This window comes from Bufo gargarizans, chromosome 5 (genome assembly GCF_014858855.1).
Source record: "Bufo gargarizans isolate SCDJY-AF-19 chromosome 5, ASM1485885v1, whole genome shotgun sequence".
Classification (NCBI taxonomy): Eukaryota; Metazoa; Chordata; class Amphibia; order Anura; family Bufonidae; genus Bufo; species Bufo gargarizans.
This window is the reverse complement of record NC_058084.1, coordinates 301,640,270-301,667,353: the sequence shown is the minus strand read 5'-3', so window position 1 is coordinate 301,667,353 and position 27,084 is coordinate 301,640,270.

The window sequence follows — 27,084 nt, the reverse complement described above, 5'->3', positions numbered from 1 at the left end:
TGTAATGCTGCCTCAGGTGTATGAATCTCTTCTCTACTATTAGGCATCCGATTGCATTCGATCAAGGTAGGCAACGGTAGGGACGCTTCACCATTTAGGGATTCGGTTTGGAAGCCAGTAGTTCTTCTTCCTTTTTCTTCACTCACAGCTGTGCAAGTTTTAAGTGAATATGGAAAACTATGTTCTTTAATATTAAAGATATCAAAGATAGTCGAGTTAGCAAGATATCTGTTAATCTGATCATTAAGGATGGCATACAACCTTACCGCTTTCTCTTTATGCCCAATAGGATAAACTGTGACAAGACAGATCTTGGAGCAAGATTTGTTACTAAGACCTTTTCCGAAGACTTCGGTGCACTGGGGTGTCACTTCAGGAGGTACTGTGTCTCTCTTCTCCCCATCGTGTTCTACGGCCTGTTCTGAGGGTGTGAAAGTCCATGGAGCTGGCCCAGGGTGTAAGGCTGTATTGTGCTCTTCATGGTTGCATTCAGAGCATTTGATGTTTACGATGAGAGGTTGATGCACAACACCTGTAATATGGTTCTCCTTGAGGAAAGTTTTGCGGTCCCTGAGAAGTTTTTCTCTAAATCCTCTGCATTTCAGCAATGTGTGGTTTCTTATGTAGGGGACATTCTTCTCAGTCTCTGAGGTACTGTAGGTTTTGTTTGAGGGGTCTTTGGAAGATACACTGGTCTTGTGTACTGCAATAGGTGTACCTTTCATGTTACGGAGTAAGACAGGCCTACCTGGTTTGGGGTAAGTGGTGTCAAACATTGAGATGTCAAAGCTGGGATCATTCCTAGTCTTTGTTTGCTGGTGCACGAAGTCCACAAAGAAAGAGAATGGAGGAAATGGGACGTTGTGCTGTTGCTTGTACCTGAAGCCTTGAGCAATCTCTTGCAGGTTATATGGTAGTTTTTGTACTATGGGGTTTACACCATGTGCAGTATCTAAAAATGCCAGACCTTGTAACTCTCCTTCAGCTTTGGCAACTTGGAGTTCTGTCAGCAGATCACTCAGTTCTCTCAGTTTCTGGAACCCTTTGTTCTGGATTTTGGGGGAATCCTCAATTCTTTTGAAGAGTGCATTCTCTATTACTTCTGGTGAACCGTAACAGTCCTCAAGTCTCTTCCATATCATATTTAACCCAGTGCTTGGGTAGTTAATATTAATGGCTCTAATCCGTTTGGCATGCTCTGCCAATTATTTCCTAGCCACTTGACAAGAAGATCAATTTTTTCACATGCAGACACATCTAGGTCATTGTATTTCTGAATGATGATCGCCATGACCTATATCTTTCAGGTCTGTCATCAAACTTGGAGAGCCCCTTGGTTATTAACTGATGTTGGGCAAGGAATTTTAGGAACTCTGACATACCTGGTTCTTTGTTTGGTGGATTGTTGCTGTAGTAGTCACCATATACTTGTTCTTTCTTAAAGGATTTGACTATACTGCGATCATTTGCAGGTCTGAATGCAGGTTGCGTTGGAAGTCCTATGAAACAGTTGTCTCGTTCAAAGCGGGGTTCTTCAGCAGGGGTTGACGCTGCTTTTGGACTTGAATTTAGGCTGTCATCTGACTCCGCATGCTGCATGACGTAATCTGAAGTGCGTTGCAAGTTATCGTTATGATCAGGTTCAGGCCCAACTATGCTGCTGGGTCTATCACTTGCAGAGTTTGCTGCTTCTTCTAACGCTTCTGCCTCTGCTACAGCAGCTGCAGATTCCTTTTCCACAGCTAGTTTTTCCAGAGCTGCTTGTTGTTCAGCCAGAGTTGCTTCCATGCTTGCTTTCTCCACCTTTAACTGTCTTTCTTGCTCAGCAAATGTCGCGCGGGTTTTGGTTGCTTCAGCTTTTGCATGGGCAATAGCGACCGTAGAGCTGCTCACTGATCTCTTTGTACTTCTGGAGCTAGCCGAGACGCGAGACCTCGTCTTGTACAGTTCGGATTCTCTTGATGACATAATGACACTGCGAACAGGTTTGCACACTTGCAACTGTCGTGGATGACGATGCTGCACTTTGCAGGGTTCAGTACCATGCGGTCCAGCTTGTTAGAGGTTGTTGACTCGCAGGGTTTGAGGAATCACAGTTTCTAGTATCTAGCTTGTAAGAAGCCGTTGTTTCACTGTGGTCAGGGAGTCGCAGTTCCACATATCTAGCTCGTAAGCAGCTGCTGTTTTACTGTTCTGTCCTCCTTATGTGTGAAGGTACATAGCTTGACAGACAGCTAAACCTTATCCCGGCAATGAATTGACAATAGAGTAACGTCCAACTTTATCTTTATTGCAAGGATGTAAATCAGTGTGGTAAAACTGGGGAACAGAAAAAACTATGCGCTTACTAATGGGGTCTGACATAGAGTAATGCATATAATACATTTTTGTGCATAGCAATGCACATACAAACACAGATACATATTTAAACCAGAGCATGATTCCTATCTGCTAACTATAAGCTGCTATAAAGGAGAGGAAAAGAATATGCAAAATGTATATGAAAACAGATGCAAACAGGCTGCAATGTGGCTATGTGACATACCAGCGATGCTACTGTGAGCTTAGATGTAGAGGATGTCTCAAGAGGCTTCCAAGCCATGTGCTATCCTCATGTAGTGATGACTGTGAATGAAGAAAATGGCTGCTATGTGCAGGGATGATGATGTCACTAAGATATGGAAGCTGAAGTAGACCAAACTTGTAGTATGAATAACTGCAATTGTATGATACAGAAAACATATTAACTATGTATGAAAGCTATGCATAAATTAACAATAAACTTGCTGAAGGCATGACAACCACTTTCATTTAGAATGATCCCCATTTCTCAGCTCTATTGTTTGTATGTATAAAGTTGTGCAACCAATTTTTTATCAATCAAATTTATGACTGTCATGAAGTACAATGTGTCACGAAAAAACAGTATCAGAATGGCTTTGATAAGTAGAAGCGTTTCAATGTTATTACCACATATAATGACATATAGAGATTTGCAAAAATCGGCCTGGGATTTAAGGTGAAAAGTCGCTTGGTACTGAAGGGGTTAAATCATCTGTCTACAAAAAATTGTTACTTCGGGTTCCTTTATGACCTCATGGACTACTACACTATACGCCTTGATCTTTGTTGGTACTCGGCTGCAAGGTCTCATTCAGACAGCCGTTTGCTGTCTGTAAAAGTGCGGATCAGTTTTTTTTGCATATTAGATGCAGACCTATTCACTTCTATGGGGCTTTTTTCTTCCATTCTACAGCTCCGCAAAACAAATTAACCGCCTCCGCACCGCCTAACGCAGGATCGCAGTCCGGAGGCAGCTGTCTGAGGCAGAGTCACGCATATATGCGTCATCTCGCGAGACACGAGATGACGCTCACAGCCGGCCCGCGCATGCGCATCGCGATTCGGCAAAAGTAAGAGTGATCATCAGCCTGCCAGCCAATGATCATCGCTGGCAGGCTGATGAGTTTTAAAAAAATGAATCACAAGCCATTTAACACCTTATATTTATAAATATAAGGTGTTAAATGGCTTCTCTGCTCCTCTGCTGGTTCTTTTGGTCGGTTGGTTCCAGCTGAGGAGCAGACATCACAGTGAGTACACCAAACAGCACACTTAGCCCCCAGATCACCCCCCATCACCCCAATTAACCCCTTGATCGCCCCTGTCAATCACCTAGTGAAAGGGAAAAAAGTGATCAGTGTAAACTGTCACTTTTTTTTTTTCACTGGTATTGACTGACGGTTTTAGGATAGTTTAGGCCCCTTGGTTAGGTAGTTAGCAATCATTTAGCGCCCAGCAGACCACACCGCAGTCACTGATTCGCTGATTAGCGTATAGCTAATCCGCATTTGTACTTTTATAGTATCTGTAAGTGATCAAAACTGATCACAGTCAGATCTATAATAGTATTAGTGTCACCTTAGTTCGCCCTCCACCCAAAATGCAGTGTTTGCCCGATCAGGCCTGATCGGTCGCCCACACGTGCGTTCAACCCACGCCCGCCCCGCCGCAGTGACACAATATATCTATTTTTTTATCACTGCACAATCACTTTACAAGCGCTGCGGCGATAAAAAAAAATCAGTTTTGATATTTTTTATCAATCGCAGCGGCCTCCGGTACTTCGCTAGCCTCCTTTTTGTAAGACAGGCTTGCTTTCTTTCTTGGATAGTCTCAGGGAATACCCCCTAAATTTAGTAGTCCAAATATCAAACAAGGGGTATTCTAAAGAGGCCTACAGGCTTCTGACCCAGTCGGATGAGGAATGGGAACCCTCATCTGACGAATCCAGTGGGTCAGAATATGAACCTGTAGAAAGCAGTGGCAGTCTGACCCAAAGTTCGGACGAGGAGGTTGAGGTCCCTGATACCAACAGGCGTACCCGGCCCCGTGTTGCTACACCACAGCTTGCGCAGGATCCGCTTCAAGGGCAGCAGAGTGGGGCTGGCGCTGTCGGATTACATGGTGAGGCAAACACCAGCAGTGCAGCCCACCCTGGATCTAGTACCAGCACTGCCGTACAACAGGGTGAAGTGGCGAGCACCAGAAGGGCAGTTGAAGCTGGTACGGTGGCACGTGCAATAGTTACCCCGTCGCAGCCACCGCACAGACAGCCCCTAGAGTTCCCTGAGGTTCTGTCAAACCCTGATTGGCAGTCCCCAACTTCAGCCACACCATTAGTTCCCCCTTTCACCGCCCAGTCTGGAGTTCGGGTTGAGACAGCTCAGATCGGTTCGGCATTGGGATTTTTTTTAACTGTTCTTGACTGCGGAGCTCTTGGACAGAGTCGTGGCAGAAACAAATCGGTATGCCACTCAATTTATATCTGCCAACCCGGGAAGCTATTATGCCCAGCCTTTCCGGTGGAAACCTGTCTAAGTTTCCGAATTAAAACATTTTCTGGGCCTTCTCCTCAACATGGGTCTAACCAAAAAGCATGAATTGCGGTCATATTGGTCCACGAACCCAATTCATCACATGCCCATGTTCTCTGCTGCCATGTCCAGGGCACGATTTGAGGCCATCCTGCGTTTCCTGCACTACCTCCCGTCCCAGAGGCCACCCAGCTTTTGACCGGCTCCACAAAATTCGGCCCCTCATAGACCACTTCAACACCAAATTTGCAGATTTGTATACCTCTGAGCAAAACATCTGCGTAGACGAGTCCCTTATACATTTTACCGGGCGCCTTGGCTTCAAACAATACATACCAAGCAAGCGCGCCCGGTATGGGGTCAAATTGTATAAGCTCTGTGAAAGGGCCACAGACTATACCCACAAATTTCGGATCTATGAGGGTAAAGATCAGACCCTGGAGCCGGTCGGTTGCCCTGACTACCTGGGGAGCAGTGGGAAGACAGTCTGGGACTTGGTGTCACCCTTATTTGGCAAGGGGTACCATCTTTATGTGGACAATTTCTACACAAGTGTGCCCCTCTTCAGGCATTTGTTCCTAGAACAGATTGGATGCTGTGGCACCGCGCGACCTAGTTGCCGGGGCTTCCCCCAACGGCTCGTTACCACCCGTCTTGCAAGGGGAGAGAGGGCTGCCTTGTGTAATGAAGAACTGCTTGCGGTGAAATGGAGAGACAAGCGTGACGTTTACATGCTCTCCTCCATTCACGCAGACACGACAATACAAATTGAACGAGCAACCAGTGTCATTGAAAAGCCCCTCTGTGTCCACGACTATAATTCACTCATGGGAGGGGTGGACTTCAATGACCAAATGTTGGCTCTTTATTTCCCCAATGTCGTTGCTGGTACCTCAATCCAACCGTTGTGTCTGTAGCAGGAGTGGAATAAGGCGTGACACCCGCTATTTCTGTCCTGACTGCCCTGACCACCTTGTCCTATGCTTAGGGGAGTGTTTCCGGAAGTACCACACATAGGTACACTTAGCATAGGGATTGCATCTCACAGGACAGGCACACAGGGCTATTAGGGCCCATTCACACAGAGCTGCTGCAAACCTCTCCTTTCACCTGGGACAAAGTGCATAATGTACTTCGCCACATCTCTGGGCGATTTGCGCTTTGCACATTGTCCCATTGGGAAGGAGAGGTTTGTCCTATAAAGGTAAAAAAATAAAATAAAAAAATCACCAGTAAGCAAAAAAGTTAACGTTCTGTTCAAAAAGTTTAATAAAGTTCATATGTTCCGTTCAAATGTTATTATAAAGTTAATAAATGTATTGCGTTGCGGCCTGGTTTTTTATTTTTTGTTTTGTTTTTTTTACCTTCCAGGTGGACCAACCGATCGACTAGCTGCAGCACTGATGTGCATTCTGACAGAAGCATTGCGCTGCTGTCAGATTACACAAAAGTTGGTGTATGCGGCGCTGCAAGACAAGATTTCTCCTCTGCAGTAAAAGATAAGTTTGCCGAGGCATATGAGCTGAGGGGGCGGCAGTGTTCATATGGTTTGGCAAACACTTTGTATATAAAAAAAAAATAATCCCGACAATGATTTATTCATCCACATCTATTGATGTGAATGGAGAAATCGGGTTTGCCAGGGCATACGAGCTAAGTGGGTATGGATGTTGGGCGGAGCTCCTATGTCCTGGCAGACGCCTTTTTGGCAGAGATTTTTTTCATCCACATTGATCGATGCGAATGAAGAAATCTGTGCCGTTCATTTTTTCTTTCAGCCCAGAGGCTGAACGGAAAAAAATAATCTCATTACCTATATGCTCAATATAAGGAGAATAGCAGAAACTCCTAATGCTGGCCATACATGTAATGATTGCGGAGACCCTCAAATGCTAGGGCAGTACAAACATTTTGGAAAGACGACACCCCAAGGTATTCCGTGAGGGGCATGGCGAGTTCCTAGAATTTTTTTTTTTTGTCACAAGTTAGCGGAAAATGATGATTTTTGTGACAAAAAATAAAAACTTCCATGAACGCACTATGCCCCACAGTAGTTATACTGTCCTGGCATTTTAGGGGCCCTAATGCGTGAGAAGTAGTTTGAAATCAAAATATGAGATGCATGAGATGCGCATGAGCAGCCACTGACGCAGTGAAAAAAAAAACAAGCTCCCAGAACCTGTCCTGCCGCAGAGTTTGTACAGGAAGTCGTTAACTGCACGTTTCTGCTGGAGCAGCATATCAAGCATATACAAGGTGGAGTTCCAGTGCGTCGGGCAGTCACAAATCAGACGTATGACGGACAGGTGTTGTCGCTGCTGAATTTTAGCAAGGCGAGCCATGGTCTTGAAAGATCTTCTAAAATTGCCAATCCTGGCCTGCAGCAAGACCCCTGGACCCCGGGGTATTTGGCAATGCACACCACCTTACCAACAATTAAGCGGGGTTAACCACTGATCGGCCTATGACCGCAAAGCTGAAAGGAGGGCAGGACCGGTGTGGCTCTTGGCTTCCAGGCACAACAGCCACAGCACAGCATGACAACTGTAATGGGGCACCGAAGGCGCACTCGGTCTCCCATCAGCCTCAGACCTGCTGCTTAGCTTCGTGAGCGAGGATCTGTATTCGGCCTCATCACTTGGTGCTCGACTTTATCTACCCATAAATGTAGTATTAGGTATGCCCTGGCTCCAATTACATAGTCCGGTTATTAATTAGGCTACTGGTGAGATAGAAAGATGGGGTTCTCAGTGTAAGTCCTGTTTATCGGTTGTTTTAGCAGGGGTTCATACTGTATCCCAAACCCTTCCACCATATTTTAGAGATTATGCTGATGTGTTTTCATCATCCGAGCTGAAAGAATTACCACCCCATAGACCATATGATTGTGCTATTGAATTAGTATCCGGGTCCCAATATCCCAAAGGAAGAATTTATAATCTATCTGGTGCCGAACAAAATTCAATGAGGGAATATATTAAAGAGAGTTTGAGCAAGGGGCACATTAGGCCCTCGGTATCTCCAATGGGTGCGGGGTTCTTTTTTGGTAAGAAAAAGGACGGAAGACTCAGACCCTGTATTGATTACCGTGAATTAAATAAGATCACTGTTAAATATCAATATTCCCTTTAGTTCCCGACCTATTCAATCAGGTTTTAGGAGCTGCCTGGTTTTCCAAACTCGACTTGAGGGGAGCCTACAATTTAATCCGAATTAAGGAGAGAGATGAATGGAAGACGGCATTTAATACTCCTGAGGGACATTTTGAATACCTAGTCATGCCTTTCGGGCTTATTAATGCCCCAGCCGTCTTCCAAAATTTCATGAACGACATTTTCATGGAATTCATTGGGAAGTTTTTAATAGTCTATCTTGATGATATTCAGATTTTTTCTCCGACCTGGGACTTGCATGTGAGACATATAAGACAAGTACTAGACATTTTAAGAGTTAACCAATTATCAGTTAAACTTGATAAATGCATTTTAGAGTACAGGAGATTCTGTATCTTGGGTATGTCCTCACTCCTGAATCTTTCAAAATGGATGCTGGGAAGGTACGGGCAATCCAGGAGTGGGTGAGGCCATCATCCCTTAAAGCCTTACAGCGCTTTTTGGGTTTTTCCAATTTTCGTAAGTTTATTTAAAAAAATTCCATTATCGCCAAACTGTTAACAGATCTTACCAAGAAAGGGGCGGATCTAGTCAATTGGTCTGAGGAAGCCATTGAAGCCTTCGAGAATCTTAAAAGAAGTTTTAGTAGTGCCCCAGTCTTAATTCCACCAAATCTGGAGGAACCTTTTATGGTGGAGGTAGATGCCTCTGAGGATGGAGTAGGGGATGTACTGTCCAAAGGACCTTCTAACTTCTCTAACCTCAGACCCTGTGCATTTTTCTCCAGAAAATGTTCTCCTACAGAAAGGAATTATGATATTGGGAACCATGAGTTGCTAGCTATTAAGTGGGCATTTGAGGAATGGAGACATTTTTTGGAGGGGGCAAAACATACAATTATCGTTCTTACTGATCATAAGAATTTTTTATTTCTTGAGTCCGCTAAGTGTCTAAACCCTCGTCAAGCCAGATGGGCATTATTCTTTGCTCAATGTACAAACCGGATTCCAAAAAAGTTGGGACACTATACAAATCGTGAATAAAAACTGAATGCAATGATGTGGAGGTGCCAACTTCTAATATTTTATTCAGAATAGAACATAAATCACGGAACAAAAGTTTAAACTGAGAAAATGTACCATTTTAAGGGGAAAATATGTTGAATCAGAATTTCATGGTGTCAACAAATCCCCAAAAAGTTGGGACAAGGCCATTTTCACCACTGTGTGGCATCTCCCCTTCTTCTTACAACACTCAACAGACGTCTGGGGACCGAGGAGACCAGTTTCTCAAGTTTAGAAATAGGAATGCTCTCCCATTCTTGTCTAATACAGGCCTCTAACTGTTCAATCATCTTGGGCCTTCTTTGTTGCACCTTCCTCTTTATGATGCGCCAAATGTTCTCTAAAGGTGAAAGATCTGGACTGCAGACTGGCCATTTCAGTACCCGGATCCTTCTCCTACGCAGCCATGATGTTGTGATTGATGCAGAATGTGATCTGGCATTATCTTGTTGAAAAATGCAGAGTCTTCCCTGAAAGAGATGACGTCTGGATGGGAGCATATGTTGTTCTAGAACCTGAATATATTTTTCTGCATTGATGGTGCCTTTCCAGACATGCAAGCTGCCCATGCCACACGCACTCATGCAACCCCATACCATCAGAGATGCAGGCTTCTGAACTGAGCGTTATTAACAACTTGGGTTGTCCTTGTCCTCTTTGGTCCGGATGACATGGCGTCCCAGATTTCCAAAAAGAACTTCGAATTGTGACTCGTCTGACCACAGAACAGTCTTCCATTTTGCCATACTCCATTTTAAATGATCCCTGGCCCAGTGAAAACGCCTGAGCTTGTGGATCTTGCTTAGAAATTGCTTCTTCTTTGCACTGTAGAGTTTCAGCTGGCAACGGCGGATGGCACGGTGGATTGTGTTCACTGACAATGGTTTCTGGAAGTATTCCTGAGCCCATTCTGTGATTTCCTTTACAGTAGCATTCCTGTTTGTGGTGCAGTGTCGTTTAAGGGCCCGGAGATCACGGGCATCCAGTATGGTTTTACGGCCTTGACCCTTACGCACAGAGATTGTTCCAGATTCTCTGAATCTTCGGATGATGTTATGCACAGTTGATGATGATAGATGCAAAGTCTTTGCAATTTTTTGCTGGGTAACACCTTTCTGATATTGCTCCACTATCTTTCTGCGCAACATTGTGAGAATTGGTGATCCTCTACCCATCTTGGCTTCTGAGAGACACTGCCACTCTGAGACGCTCTTTTTATACCCAATCATGTTGCCAATTGACCTAATTAGTGTTAATTGGTCTTCCAGCTCTTCGTTATGCTCAAATTTACTTTTTCCAGCCTCTTATTGCTACTTGTCCCAACTTTTTTGGGATTTGTTGACACCGTGAAAATTTGAATCAACGTATTTTTCCTTTAAAATGATACATTTACTCGGATTAAACGTTTGATCTGTCATCTACGTTCTATTACAAATAAAATATTGACATTTGCCATCTCCACATCATTGCATTCAGTTTTTATTCACAATTTGTTTAGTGTCCCAACTTTTTGGGAATCTGGTTTGTACTTTTTCCATTACTTATAGGCCAGGAAGTAAGAACATAAAGGCCGATGCCTTGTCAAGAAGTTTTTCTGCCTTTCAGTCCTCCGATACCCCTCCGGAACCCATCCTTCCAGCCAATATCAGCATGGCATCAGTATCATCTAATTTGGCCTCTGATATTGAATCAGCTCAACATCTAGCACCTGCACATACACCTTCAGATAAGTTATTCGTTCCCGCGCATTTTCGGCTCCAGTTGTTGGGTGAGTGTCACGATTCAGTTTTATGTGGTCACCCTGGCATGGAAGGCACTCGTGAGTATGCTTCTAGATCATACTGGTGGCCTACTTTGTTAAGAGACGTCAATGCATATGTATCTGCTTGTGAAGTGTTCGCCAGATCCAAAACTCCTAGGACACGTCCTGCCGGAGAGTTACAACCACTACCCATTCCCAGTAAGCCCTGGTCGCATATTTCTATGGATTGCATTACTGACCTGCCGTCTTCTGAGGATAAGTCAGTGGTTTGGGTAGTGGTTGACAGATTTTGTAAAATGCCACATTTCGTTCCTCTGAGTAAACTTCCTAGTGCTAAGAGTCTAGCTACTGTTTTTATTGATCACATTGTACGGCTTCACGGGATCCCGGAAAATATTGTTTCTGACAGAGGCGTTCAATTTGTTTCTAAATTCTGGAGAGCTTTCTGTCAGAGAATTGGGATTTCTTTGGCCTTTTCGTCTGCTTTTCACCCCGATATCAATGGTCAGACGGGACGACTAAATTAGACTCTTGAGCAATTTGTAAGATCCTACATCTGTATGTCAAAGTTCCAGATGGGTCAAAGTTCTTCACAATGTAAAAGAATTTGGAGCCGGTGAACATCGCCATATGTTCGCCTGTTCAGCGAACCACTAACAAGCAAAGTTTGCCACTAAACGACCGCTGGGCGAACCGCAAGGCCATCTCTACTCACCAGATACTCAGCGCAAGCATTTGTAATACCCCAGAGTGTCATTACCACCTTTTTGTGCACTCCGAAGGTTGATATCCTAAGGTTGATTCTGTATCATCTTGCATATTTATTGCCATATCCTACATAATGTGTATGTATATTTCCTTGCAAATGACTGTTAAAATGTAATGTGCCTGGTTCACCAGCAGATGGCGTCAATCTTGGCAGAGCTAGTTTCCCTGGAGTGGAACCTTCTAGCCTTTCCAGCCCTCTCTAGAGAGGGAGGTTTTAGTTAGTGAAGAGCAGACTAGAGCAGCCCCTGCAAGGGAAGGCTGTGTGCCAGCCAGCAGAGCACCTTCTGCCCGGCTAGGCCCAAAGGAAAAGAGTAAAGAGCTTCAGAGCCAGGAGGAAATATTCCCTGGATAAAGATAGAGCTAAAGATACAGAACAAGATAAAGATAGAGTCAGACTACAGAAGATTAAGTTGCAGCAGAAAGTAGAAAAGAGTTCCTATTTGATCCAGCCAACATAGCAGGGCTGAGAGAGTTCAGATGTAGCAGAGCTGAGAGTGTTTGCCTGCCAGAACTTCAGCCAAAATCTGCTGACAGCCAAGATAATGTTTGGAAGATTGTTCCTTGATGAAAGTTTATGCCAAGTAAAGCTGTTTTTTAACGTTAATACAAGTATGGACTCAAATTATTTCACCCTCATCCTTACCACCTAACCATTTCAGTTGCACCGCTGCGGACGACTACACCCGGGGTTCAGGATATCCAGGTAGGAGCACCATGACAAGTGCAAAATCCGCACCTAAAGGGACACTATAGGCAACCCTTACACCGCTCTGGCATTCCTACTACTGGGTACCACCAGTACCACCAACTACAGGGACCTAATCCCTCATTGCTGAAATGCAAATGGCGTCACAACAAAAACTTTTAAGCACTGATAACATCTTAAAGGGATCCACTGGCTGACGTCTCACTGCACTGCACATGTGTAAATCAAAACAGTGCTGGCTTTCTGCAGCAGGCTCTATTAGACAGAGTCTCATGGAAGCTATAGTTCCACAGTGTGCAGGAGAGTTCCTTTGCCCAGGTTACTTCTTACAGAAAAAGTCAGTTGTTCAATCCCTAATTGTATCAGTTTGTGCCTCTTTTTAAGCAGATTCTAAGCACAGACACATTGGTTAACTTGGGTCACTGTCTACTAAAATGCAGAATTTCTTTACTTGCCTTTTTCTTTCACTTATTAATGTTATTTTTTTTATTATATACTCTGGTCATGCTCAGTCCAAAAGACATGAATACTTACTTTCAGGAATCAAACAGGGGCAGATGAGGCAGATATTTACAACATTTAATGCCTAATAAGATCTGTGCCTGACCCCTTCTTGTCTTCTGGTATCAAGCCATTTGTGTAGCCTGTGGAAATAATCCACATATTTGCTTCTCTATCTAATTATTTTGATTTCAAATTAAAAATATGTTGTTGCATCTTCAAACATTCCCATCCTGAAAATACAATGAAGTTTTTTTTCAATTAACTTTGTGACAGAAAAGTATAGATAGAGGCAGCACTCAATGTTCCATTAAAACTTGGCATTTACCGCAAATTCAAGCTAAAACATCTTACAAAAATCAGCTCATTCATTAAAAGCAAACCCAGCCAATATTCTTTTTAAGTGTATGGGACAAGCTTTTTGAAGTCATTAGACATACCTTTGTGCAGCTTATCCAGCTTATGGAAAATGTTGCTAGTATGCTACACTGCTCACATGATTTAGAGTACAATTTTTAGTGTTTTCAATCTCACAACTTTTAAATAATGTTTAAAATAAAAATATTAATAAATCGTGGCATTGAGTTCTATCTTGGGAAGCTCAAACTTTGCTTTATATTGGGAGAACATTGAAGCCATAGGATATTTTAACAACCAGTAGAGTATCTTAACATTTTGCTTCTGTAAATAACTACTGCTTTGTTGGAACAGACAGTATCCAAAGCACATTTTAGAAGATCAGAAGCCTACAAGGAACTTGTGGAAGTTTGGAAGGGACAGTCTTCACCAATCTTTTCTCTCCCTTTTCATTCATATATGGAAAATTAGTAGAAACCATATCCTGCACATAACCTTACTTAACTAAGAGGTTCTCAGATTTCCTCCTCTCCCTTGGTACCATCCCACAATATATAGACATCTGCTTAGAAAAGAGACAAGAGAAAATTGTATAAATATTTAAAGACCGTCTCCCCTTTCACATCTCCTTTACAAGATTCAGGGGGAGACACAGGAGGCAAAGGAGGAAATCCTTTATTCTTTCTCTTTCTCTATTCTCATGTAGTAGAGAGAGGCTCGAGAGTAGCACATGTTGCCTATACAAGAACAAAGAAATTAAAATATGTTTATATCTGAATAAAAAGGATGAAAAATATTGAGTCAATGATGCCAACTTTGAGACACGTAGTGTATTTTCAATACACTTACTCACTTTGATGGTTCCTACATGCACAGTGCATAATAACATTCAGTTGTAACCGTTGCATATCATGCTTTATAAATATGACAAGTTATTATGTTAACACAGTTAGTAATACCTTCATCCAGAACTAGGATTCTATAAATAATAATCCATCATTTGTCCACTCCATGCTCATTGGTGTTGCAGGAAAATAAAGGGAAAACATGAAAAAATTGTGTAAGAAAAAAAAATGACAACATATAAGTGGCCATAATGTTCACTATATTCATCAATGCAGAATGCATGGTAACTATAGCTTCCTCCCTCATTCAAGTGAATGGGAGGACAAATTGTAATTATCCTGCTCTGTTGCTAAAATATGGAGGTATACATGTGCAAAATAATAGCAGTGTGTTTAAAACAACTGAGAAAAAGCTAATTCCTCATAATAGCATTTATTTCCAAGGGCACTGGGAGCACTGCACGTTCATTTTCAAATGAAAACATGAACAAAATGCCAATTTTTTTTAACTGAAAATGAAGAAAGGGGAATAATAGGCTGTTCAAAAATAGCAGTGTTTTTATTTTCAGTTACATACTCCAAAATTTCCACTATAAACTGAAATGTATCTACAGATTTACATTTTCTGTTAAATCACTGAGCTAATATTTCTTTGTATAACCTTTATTTCTGATAACTGCTTTACAGCTGACTGGACTACATTCTTGGGTTTGGGATATCACTCCACAAATTCTAAATTGGATCGAGGTCAGGTTATTGGGCTGGCTACTTCATACCATCAATCTTGGTCTGGAACCAGGATTGTTGCCCGCTGGATGGTGTGTTTGGAGTCGTTGTCCTGCTGAAAAACCCATTTCAAGGGCATTTCTTCTTCAGCATAAGGCAACATGACCTCTTCCAGTATTTTGATATATTCAACCTGGTCCATGGTGCCTGGTATGCGATAAATTGGCCTGACTCCAGAGTATGAGAAACCCCAATCCCCAAACCGTTATGCTGGCACCTCCATGTTTTCCAGTCAGTGTTCTATGGCTTGAATTCAGTGTTTATGGGTCATCTCACAAACTGTCTGCAGCCTTTAGACCCAATAAGAGGAAACTTGCTCTCATCTGTCCATTGAATGTTGCACCACTTCTCTTTAGGCCAGTCAGCGTGTTCTTTGGCAAACTATAACCTTTTCAATACATGTATTTTTCTCAGAAATTGTACTTTAAGAGGGTTTCTTGCAAATAGTTTGGCTTCATGTAGGCTTCTTCTGATTGTTGCACTACCCACGGGTAACTGAAGATCTTCTTTTGATTTCTCTGGAGCTAATCATTATTTGCCATTCTTGCTATTGTGTGATCTACACAGATGGTAGTATTTATTTTCTTTTCCACGTATTTTGGGTTTTGTTTGCCATTTAATGCATTCGGTACAATGTCTGGAATGAGACATTTTACTCACTGAGCAAGGGCTAAAACCAGCAGATATTACATTTGCTGCCCTCCGTCTTTAAAAAGGGCCATAATTCACACCTGTTTCTTCACAGAATAATTAACCTCACTAATTGAAGTCCACACTGCTATTTATTTGAACACGCCCCTTTCATTAAATTAGTCATTCACAACCAATTAGCAGCGTGCATGTCATGACTGTTGATTGTGTTGGTTGCTCATTACTCGACTACACAATGAACTTTTTCCCATGTTGTATTTATTATCTTTTATGCCAAAAACAGTAATTAAACACATCAGAGATGTTAGACTGCTATTATTTTGCACAGAATTTGTACACTGAAGAGGACACAGAGAGTGCACCTTGTCCTTTCAAACAGCTGGTCTGATACTGAAGACCTAATGTATGCTGGGGATGGGTAACCAAATCATGAAACCATAAAACCTTTTTAAGGTGGGAATCTTACCTATCAGACATATTCTATAGACAAGTCATAACTACCTTTTTCAATTTCAATATTATACATAATTTTTAGTTCTCAAAATTTTTGTTTTGCATATTATACAATTATGTTTTTTAATGTCTGTCTGTTCATGTAATGATATTCTTAGAGCAATAACAGCTAATTTCTTCCATAGTTATTGGTATCTATGGTTGGAGTTTGAGCAGATTTTTACTTGCGGCACATACATTGTGGAAAATCACAATGTAAAAATCGGCTTAGATTTACTCATTTGGACTCCTAGAAATTCAAACTTTACTCCATCATCATCCATTAGACACATAACTTTATGTAGCCTATGTTTTTTTTTTTTTTTGAAGTGTATAATGTGTCTACACTAGACAATTGCAGTCACCTCATTTAACCTTACTTCAGTATTTTCTTATTTTCTAAGATCATTTTTCTTTTCCTCAAATAGAAAATAACATTGACATCTGTTCTGTATGAGGAAATAGCTACCTCTCAAGTTGTGCTGCCCATAGCCACAGGACTGTGCCTCGTGTCATTCTGAAAATCACAGTGGAATTTACCAATAAACTGTAAAAAAAATCCAAGCAATATCATATTGTCCAAAGCACTTTGCAATTTTACAAAACTATTTTTATTGTCAAATCGTATTTTGTTACTTTTTGAAAAAATATTTTCAGATATTTCCAAAGTTTCTTGCAAGGTTACGCTATTAAACCATCTTTTTAAAAATAATTCCAATGACATTAATTTATATTGCAATAAAAAATTTATTTTATTTCCGCTGTTGATTGTCACACTGTTTCTAACTGTCCTCTGTCGATACATGCAAAAAAAAAACTAAAAGGGATATGCACTTCTAGCTCAAGCATGGACTGTTACGCTAGTGGCATAATGGAATAACTATGTGTGTAGTGGCACATCCATGCAAAAGGTTTTTTTTGTATTTCTTTCTTCAAACTGATTCCCTTTGCTGCAGTTTTTTTTTTATCAGTTTGATATCATCACAAAAACATACTGCAAAAAGACTATTCATTATTCTGTTGAAGTGTCCTGTTTTTTTTTACAAAAAAACACAGCCTTCCACTCCCTGTCCTGTCAAAAAACATGATACAGACTGATCCTATTTTCAGGCATCCTGTTAATCCTGTTTTTAAATGGAATGTATAATCATAAAATGACCTATTGTATAGAACACATTTTTATGTTCAATATATGTAAAAATAATTTTGGGTGGGTATTTTAGTTTTCCATGACTTTAATAAAAAAAAAAAAAAGAACATAAAGTCCTACAGTTTTCATTCTGGCCACTAGACCTATTAATAGGCATCACTTTGTGGACTCTACATATCATGTTTCAGCAGTTATCATCACAGACAGGATTAGAATGACAGATACCACAGATCCTGTGTTATATGTATGGCCAGTATGGGCCCAGGTATGTGTAAATATATAGATGTGTGTATTCCCCTTATATTCCACACATCTGTATATAAAAAAATATATATATATATATATATATATATATATATATATATTATAATTGGGTATGCCTATATATAGATGTATGTATGCCCCAGTTATTACATACATGTGAATATATGTATCTGCTATGGCTGTCCCCGAGATGTTGTGTAGATGTGTGTGTGTATATATATATATATATATATATATATATATATATATATAAATAAAATAAAAACAGACAGCAAATACAGGTGCAAAAAAACCTTCAAAGGACCAACAACCAAGGTCTTGTTAGTTATCTTGAGAAAAAAGAAGGCAGCACTCCAGAAGTTCATAAAGAAAAACAGGTGATTTATTAACCCATGTGACAGCAAAGTTTCAGCTCTCTCTATGGAGCCTTTGTCAAGCCATAGTGACATGTGCAAACAACTGCGCTTTTATAGCTGCTCCCACGTCCACACTATGTCATTGTGCCACTCTGTGGCCTCCTGACGCCCCTGATTGTTAACTCCTCCTGAGGAAGCAAACTATACGCGAAACGCGCGTTGAGGAGTATCTTCACCTTGCCCGCAGCCCCTGCAATTTCAGTATGTTTCTTATTCATGTTATGCACCTTTCGGCTTTGTTGATCTTTGGGATTAGAGCTGCATAAGTGAGGGACACATTTACATGGGAGGCATACGTGCAATTGATTTGATCGCCATAGTTCAGGGGTGGCCAACCCGCGGCTCGCGAGCCGCATGCGGCTCCTTGCACCTTAACCTGCGGCTCTCAGAGGAGCGCGCTCTCGTTTACATATGCGGCTCGCAGGGGATCGGGGATCAAAATATTAGCAGTACAGGGGAGAAGGAAGAAGAAAGCAGTCCGCCCTACCCCCTGTGCTGCTGCCGCTGCCACCAATAAGAATACAGAGGGAAAGAGGAGGGGAGGGGCTGTGGCCACTGCCACCAATGAAGGTAACGCACTCATTTATTCAAATACAGTAGGCGGGTGCAGGCTGCAGAATAATTTAGCCCGCACCCGACCTCTATAGCTGAGATCCGCGGCAGTTAATTGACATGTCATTGGTGGCGCAGGCCCCCCCCCCCTAATACGTGAAGGCCCGCGCTCTGACCTGACGCTGTGCACGTCAGGTCACTGTGGAGAGGGCGCCAAAGTCTTCAGAGCAGCGGCAGCAGAGGTAGGATAAGCCTCCTACACAGTTTTATTTTATTAAAGTACTGATCTGGGGGTCTTATCTGACATGGGGGTAGTATGAGCTCAGATAAGGCTACTTTCACACTAGCGTTCGATCGGATCCGTTCTGAACGGATCCGATCATAATAATGCAGACGGAGGCTCCGTTCAGAACGGATCCGTCTGCATTATTTTTAGCATATAACAGCTAAGTGTGAAAATAGCCTCGTACGGATCCGTCCAGACTTTCAATGTAAAGTCAATGGGGGACGGATCCGCCTGAAGATTGAGCCATATTGTGGCATCTTCAAACGGATCCGTCCCCATTGACTTACATTGTAAGTCTGGACGGATCCGCACGGATCCGCACGCCTCCGCACGGCCAGGCGGACACCCGAACGCTGCAAGCAGCGTTCAGCTGTCCGCCTGTCCGTGCGGAGGCGAGCGGAGCGGAGGCTGAACGCCGCCAGACTGATGCAGTCTGAGCGGATCCGCTCCATTCAGACTGCATCAGGGCTGGACGGCTGCGTTCGGGTCCGCTCGTGAGCTCCTTCAAACGGAGCTCACGAGCGGACCAACGAACGCTAGTGTGAAAGTAGCCTTAGACCCCCAAATCCTCATCAGACCCACAAAATAAGCCTCACCAGTGCTCATATAAGACACGAAAAATCGGACACCCCATGCTCACATCTCCCCTATGTCAAATCACCCCTGAGCATCTGAGCATGGGGCGTCATCTGAGCAATCTTGAAACACATTGTGAAAAACAAAGATTGCCAGAATTCTCACTAAAGCTGTTTACACTACAGGTAGGAAAGGTGGTTTAAATGCACTTTTAAATGTTTGATAACTCAATTGCAGTAATACTGTCGTGTGCACGCATATTTGTGTAAACGGATAGCTTGTGGCTCCTGGCAGTCATACGATTTTGTTTTCTGGCTCTTTGTGTCTGTAAGGTTGGCCACCCCTGCCATAGTTCATATCCCTTCATTTGGACTTAATTTGCTAGGATTTTTCCAGATAGTATAGTGCAAGGGAGTATATCTTGGCAACATTAGTGCTATGGGTCTGTTGGCAAGGTGATGCATGACTGTGATTTGTCCCTGCTTACACATATTTATGTATTATAATATATGTTGTTTTACTGAGATATAAATAAATTGTAATTTTTACTCTTGGAAAATTGTTGTGGTTGCACTCCATTTTGTTTGTGTGATTTCCTATATTTAAGGAGTGTACCTCCTGAGTTAGAGACCGGTGATGATGTCATATATATATATATATATATATATATATATATATAAAATAAAAACAGACAGCAAATACAGGTGCAAAAAAACCTTCAAAGGACCAACAACCAAGGTCTTGTTAGTTATCTTGAGAAAAAAGAAGGCAGCACTCCAGAAGTTCATAAAGAAAAACAGGTGATTTATTAACCCATGTGACAGCAAAGTTTCAGCTCTCTATGGAGCCTTTGTCAAGCAATAGCGACATGTGCAAACAACTGCGCTTTTATAGCTGCTCCCACGTCCACACTATGTCATTGTGCCACTCTGTGGCCTCCTGACGCTCCTGCCACCTCCACACTGTCATTGTGCCATCCTGTGGCCTCCTCCTGATGCTGCTGCCACCGCCACCTCCACACTCTGTCCTATTGCCACTTTTTGGTCTCCTCATGCTGCTGCTGCTGCCACATCCACACTGTCATTGTGCCACGGTGGCCTCCTGATGCTGCTGTCACCTCCAGACTCTGTCATTGAGCCACTCTGTGGTTTCCTTATGCTGCTTCCACCTCACTACTATGTTATAATGCCACTCTGTGGACTTCTCATGCTGTTCCCACCCTCCCCACTTCATGACTGGGCCACTATTTTGCCTTTCGGCCTGGCTGACATCATGATTTATTTGACCCTTCTTCTGATCTGTCAGAAGGAAGGAAAAATTAGACGCACAACAGATGATGTCTATGTAACAGCTGTAAGGCCTGCATGACATGGTCCCTATTTTGCACCAGAATTGGCTTATGATTTGGTAGCCAAAGGTAGGAGTGGGTACAAAACACAGAATACATGCAAATTTTCCATTCACGTGTTATCTTTGTTTTGGATCCCCTCCAGTTTTTTTTGGGCTTTAGAAATACTGATGTATTAATGACTTAATGCTGACTGAATGAAGGCGGATGCTCCACAGACAGAATCTGTTTTTTTGGGGTTATTGTTCTGAAGAAGGAAGGGCAAAATAATCAGTGACGTCAACACAAACTTAGTGCTGACACCCTCTCCACTCTGCTGGGGGGCTCTACTAATATAAGCTTTTTATAGAACAGGTTCTGTAGACATCTATGTGGAATCAGTTGCCGATGGTGTAAAAGGAGTGCGCTTCTTCTTGACGCTAACATTAACCTGTAAGGCTTGAGTTATTTGGTCAGTTGTTGACCCGTAACTGCCCAAATAAGTGAAGTGTGCAGTGATTCAAAGAGCAACGCCTGTCATCTGCATGTCATACTGACTCACAGTATTGTTTCACTACCACAGCAGACTCCCTATGCATGTTGCTGCAAGGCACAGTGTTCTTCACCACTATAAAGGCTCTCTGCAGCCAGGAAATAGCCATTTTTTATGCAATTTGCCGCAAATAAATTTGGATCAAACCAAATGTTTTAGAAAAATTTGGCAAACCAGCCAAATCGAATTTTAGAGAAATTCACTAATCTCTAATTATCAGGTAGATGCAATACATATACTGAGGCAAAAAAGCTTTAATAAAGGATAGTCAAGAGGTAACTTTAAACTGTTCAGAACCAGTGGTGTACCTTACATAGGGCAGACCGTGCAACTGCAATTTTTCCCATGGTAGAAAGGGGGCTGGCACTAAGCTACTTTCACAGATTTCTGACTTTCAAATGAATTTCTTGTAGCTATCACATAGAGGTTTATGCATAACCTATTGAGTTTGGTTGAAGTATATCAGTAGTAATAAGTCTGAGCGACCAGACTTTTTTCTTGAAACACGTTTTGCTAGACATCTGACTGCCTTATTCAATTAGAATGGCTTGTCAAAGAATGCTCCTGCATTAAATACTGGTGACTCATGCTTCAGTCAGGGAGGTAAGGTGTTGATAAAATAAATTCATATCAACTAGGCTCCCATTACTGGTGGCTGCAGGTATCCATGAGTCTTATCATTTACAATCGGATATGGCCCTCACTGAAGGAGATTAATCAGTATACTTATGGCACTTTTACAGCATATATATATATAGTGATAAGCGAAGTGAGCTTCAGATGCAAGGTCAGAAGTTGCTTCTCTCAAAAATGTATTTTAATGCTGTGTGGAGATCCGTCTAATCTCTTCAGTGAGGCGAATTTAGTTATCGTCGAAGTCTCACGAGACTTTGGTGAATAACTTCGATATTTGATTCTTAAACTTGAAAGCTTTTTTAAAACAGGTATCTGATGTCGACATTGGTACCGATTGGCACTTTGGTACTAAAGCAAACTTCGGAACCAAGTTTTAAAGTTCAAAAATCAAACCCCGAAGTTATTCACCAAAGTCCTGCAAGACTTCGGTGATAACTGAAGTGCATAAATCTTAATGCGGTATAGAGACGGATCTCCGTACAGCATTAAAACAAATTTTGGAGCAATGTGATTTTTGATCTTGCATTTGAAGCTTGCTTCGTTCATCCCTACTTATATACATCCAAAATATAACTTTTGGGGTGAACAAGGTTGAACTTGGTGTGTCTTTTTTAACCAGTGTAACCATATTTGGCATTTGTGTACTGTCAGTGATTTTCACAGACCATTGATAGGAGATGCTCTGAAAACGAATTTTTAACACAGTGTGTGTGTGTGTGTGTGTGAAATACAGATGACACACAGAGGGCAACAAAAGGACACACGGACCAAACACAGACCCTTCACAGATGAACTACTGACCAGCATGTCAAGGACATCATCATGGACACAGACATCTAAAAGAGTCTTTACATTAACAGACATAAGTTTCAGGGAGGATCGACTCTAAAATCTCCTGTGGGGGCCTATGATTTTTGTATAAACCCATTTTCAGCACTCTCGTTATTCACTTTCTTAGCTTTGTGTTACATTTTCTTTCCTTTCCTTTGCTTATTTCTTTTCTCCCTCCTATTAATGGCTCTGAATGTCTCCCTCGATTTTTGTAATGTATTTGATACATTTATATCTCAAAAGCTAATGCGAATGCTTAAAATGACAGTTTGTACATGTCAAAAATCCACATTGATTTACTAGGCAAACTTTTTTTCTTTTCAAAAGTTTACAAGTAATTGATAATAGCATAATTTATCCAAAATGCAGTAAATGTAAAAAAGAAAAACAAAAAAAAAGAAAATTCTTACTCGTGACTCCTGAATTATGTGCAGATTTATGGGCTGCAAATTAAGAAGTTCAAAAATATTCAGATATCAGCAATTAAGATGTGTTGACTTGAGTGGAAAATCTTGTCGCATTTGTCAGGATACCTGGGTGATATGATAGCTATACTTGTCAAGCTATGAAATGGCCATGAAATGATATATCTGCTTTGGGAAACCATAACATATGCAGTTTACTAGAAAATGCATCTTTATCAGATATGGTTACAGCAGAGAGGTTCAATACGAGATTACTGTACAATTTTCCCTGCTCATCTTAGCTATATTTAAAACCATATTCCGATTCTATGTTGTGCCCAGGAGAAACATGTCATTGGTGAGGTAATAATATTTAATGGTGCTGTATAATTACAGCCTCACTGAGTATTCTCAGAATTACCAAGATACATATAAATACTGCTCCCATTATAATATTTTCCACATCTTTAGATATCCTAATATTTCATCTTATTTAACCCAGCCTTTTACCGTTCCATACAGTATGGATAGTTTATAAACTAACGACCATACAAATAGAAAATAGGGTTACATGTTATTGACAGTAAGCCCTAAGGGCCCCCACAGCACTTTCATATAGTTGAGTGTGCCCTGTGACACATAATGAATGTGCCAAATCTAGCAGCTAAGTATTCTATTGATACCAGTAGGGTAATTTATAGAACTCTGTAGACTGCAAATCCAGGGCACAGCAATAGCATTACATTTGTAACGTTTCCAGTTAAAACCTAGAAGACATTCCTAAACCTAAATCAGCTTTTCTGTACCAATTTTATTCCAGGATCGCTGTGGTTTAATGAAACCTTGGAAAAGGTCACCGAGCAACATGCATATTTATATTTTTAGTTCTGTGCCACCTGATGCCTGCTCTCCCTTGAAATGTCACTTTACCCTTTGGTTTACAAGTATTCTCTTTGTTCTCTTTAGCAGAACTTACACAATTATTGATACTGTTGAAGTCATATTATTTAGAGATTGAGGAGGCAAGTGTATTGATAAAAAAATATGCAAAAACATAATATTAAAGAGCCTATTTTAGTATATTAAACCAGGTATTTTGACTGGTAGAGTTGATCATGATGAAAACAATATCTTTCTTTTATCTGTATTTTGCAGTGTAGTGGAGATATTGTTACTTTTATCTTTATGCAAATTAAAGGGGTTGTCCAGGATGAGAGCTGAACTCGGACATAGCTCCATTTTCACCCAGGCAGCCCCCCTGACTTGAGCATCGGAGCAGTTCATGCTCCGATGCTCTCCTTTGCCCTGCACTAAATCGTGCAGGGCAAAGGCATTTTTAGGAGTTCTGGTGACAAACCCAGTTACGTCACCGGCACAAATTGGCGGGCGTTAGCGCTCCCCTAGCCAGTAAAATGGCTAGGGCAGCGCTAAAGCACGCCCATCAGAGCTGGTGATGTCACCGAACACATTGCCGGGCAGAAGCTTCCGCCCGGCAGTGTGTTGTAAACAATAGAGCCCTTGCCCTAACATATGGGGGAGCATCGGAGCATGAGATGCACCGATGCTAGCATCAGGGGGGCTGCCTGGGTGAAACTATGAGTATGTCCATGTTCAGCTCTGAACCCTGACAACCCCTTTAAGCAGTTGGAGCACTGAGGTGTTGGCTTAACTCTTAGAGCTCTGCTGCTACATTTCCCCCCTCCCCCTTTGATTGACAGGGCTAGACAGAATGAGATTGTGGGCTGCATGTCTTAAAACAGTGTCCACCATTGACAATTTAAGATATGAAATTACAATGCACATCTAAATAAAGTAGAACTCACAATGTACATCTAAATAAAGGCCTCCATATATTTTCAACTATTTTTGACACTTCTATGTGGCTCCAACGGTCCCCTACTCATTGTTTATATATATGTTTATCTTTCCCTAACTTACGGCTGCACTGCCCTGTGGGTCCTGGGGCAGCGCAGCATCAGGTGGTTACAGCTGTCTCTCTGCTCTGCTGTAACTCCGCCCCCTCATCAATATTTGCCCCCATTCATTATAAAGCTCTTTGCCAGGTGACATCACTGGACTTGAGGGGCGGGGCTTAGCGGGATGTAAAGGGGCAGGGCTTAGCGGGATGTCGGCCAGCAGCTGTAACTCAGCCTCTCATCAATATTCACCTCCATTCATTCTAAAGTTCCTTGCACGGTGATGTCACCGGACTGGAGGGGCGGGGCTTAGCGCAATGTCGGCCAGCCTAGTTACCGCCCCTCCATCCACTCTGCATAAATTACTGAGCAGGGGAAGAGGAAGCTTTGCTTGCCTGCAAGGGAACCAGTACGTCAATGAGGAGAAGAAACCAGTAACTTCCGTCCATGAATTTCAAAGATGAAAACAGGGCTGCAGAAATCTGTGCCATAGGTACTACATGCTTGTATGTAATGTGTATGCCACACTTGTACTATTAGAGCAATGTCCCTAATCCTGGACAACCCCTTTAAATAGACTTTTAGGGTTAAGGCTTATTCACAATTAATTTTAGGAAAGGCAAGGTGATTTCAAAGCTTTATAAATACACAGACTCCTCTAACCTAGCACCAAAAAACATAGGTTCTTCTAAGCAGTTGTCTAATACACTGAAAAGGAGGATTGTTGCCAATTCTTCAATTCAAAATGTTCTTCATTTAGAAATGGTAGTTAACAGGAACAGTGGAGGTCAAGGGAAGGTCTCTAAGATAAAAAAAAAATTCTGAGACAGCTACTCATAGGTTTGCTAAAAAAAAAGGAAATTCAGAACTCCCACTTGACTCCCAAAGACTTTCAGGAAGATTTAGCAGACTATGAAGTTGTGGTACATCGTTTTACTATTGAGTGACACCTGCACAAATATGGCCTTCATGGAAGAGTCATCAGAAGAAAACCTCCCCTGCATCATTACCGCAAAATTCAGCATCAGAAGTCTAAACAAGCCTGATGCATTATGGAAACAAGTCCTGTGGACCAATGAGGCTTACATAGTAACATAGTGTAACATAGGTTAAAATAGAACCCTTTGCCACAAAGGTATTTGGATAAAAAAAGCACAGAATTTCATGAAAAGAACATATTTCCAAACATTAAGCATGGGGGTGAATCAGTCATGGTTTGAGGTTGTGTTGCAGCCAATGGCACAGGGTACATTTCACGAGGAGAGGGAAGAATGTATTCAATGAAAAATTCCTGCAAATTCTGGAAGCAAACATAACACCAACTGTATAAAAGTTGAAGTTGAAAAGAGGATGGCTTCTACAAAAAATAATGATTCTAAACACACCTCAAAATCCACAATAGGTTACTTCAAAAGAAGCAATTTGAAGGTTTTACCATGGGCCTCACAGTCCCCTGATCTGACAATCACTGAAGATCTGTGGACAGACATGGAAAGAGCAGTGTATGCAAGAGGGACCAGAAACCTCACAGTACTTGAAGACTTTTGCAAGGAAGAATGGATTAAAATCCCTCAAACCAGAAATGAAAGACTCTTCGCTGGCTCCAAAAAGCGTTTATATCAAACTGCAAGAGAACAGCTATACAGTTTTAACAAGATGGTATTATACACCTCAAAGACTTCATCGCATGTTTCCTGAGTGCAGTCCTATGTGCTGGAGATGCAACCTAGAAATAGGTACGCACACACATATCTGGTGGAAATGTACCAAGATAACTTATTACTGGCATGAGATTTGTAAACATATATCTGACATTTGCAACTTGAAATTATCTATTTCCCCGAAGATTTGCCTTTTAGGAGTCTTAGAGGAATTCAGGTACCCCAAACATATACGTTCGCTATGTAACACTTTGCTAGCGGCAGCTAGACTTATGCTGGCAATAACATGGAAACAACCAAACCCGCCAACTATTCAAAATTGGATCCTCAAATGTGATCAACTTTATCGCCTCTAACAAATTGCACATTGGGATGCTCGCACCCCTATGCAGTTCGAACAGGTTTGGAATCCCTGGAAAACGTTTACAAATTTTTCCGGGACATGAGTCCTTACAGTAGGTGGAGCTATCTGCGAAAGTGAGACCCCTCCCTTTGAGTTGATTCCCTTTGAATGGATTTTCTTTAGTTGTGAGCACTTTTTTATGGTCGCTCCTAGTTGGAGTCCGTACAAGACATTACACTCTGCGCCT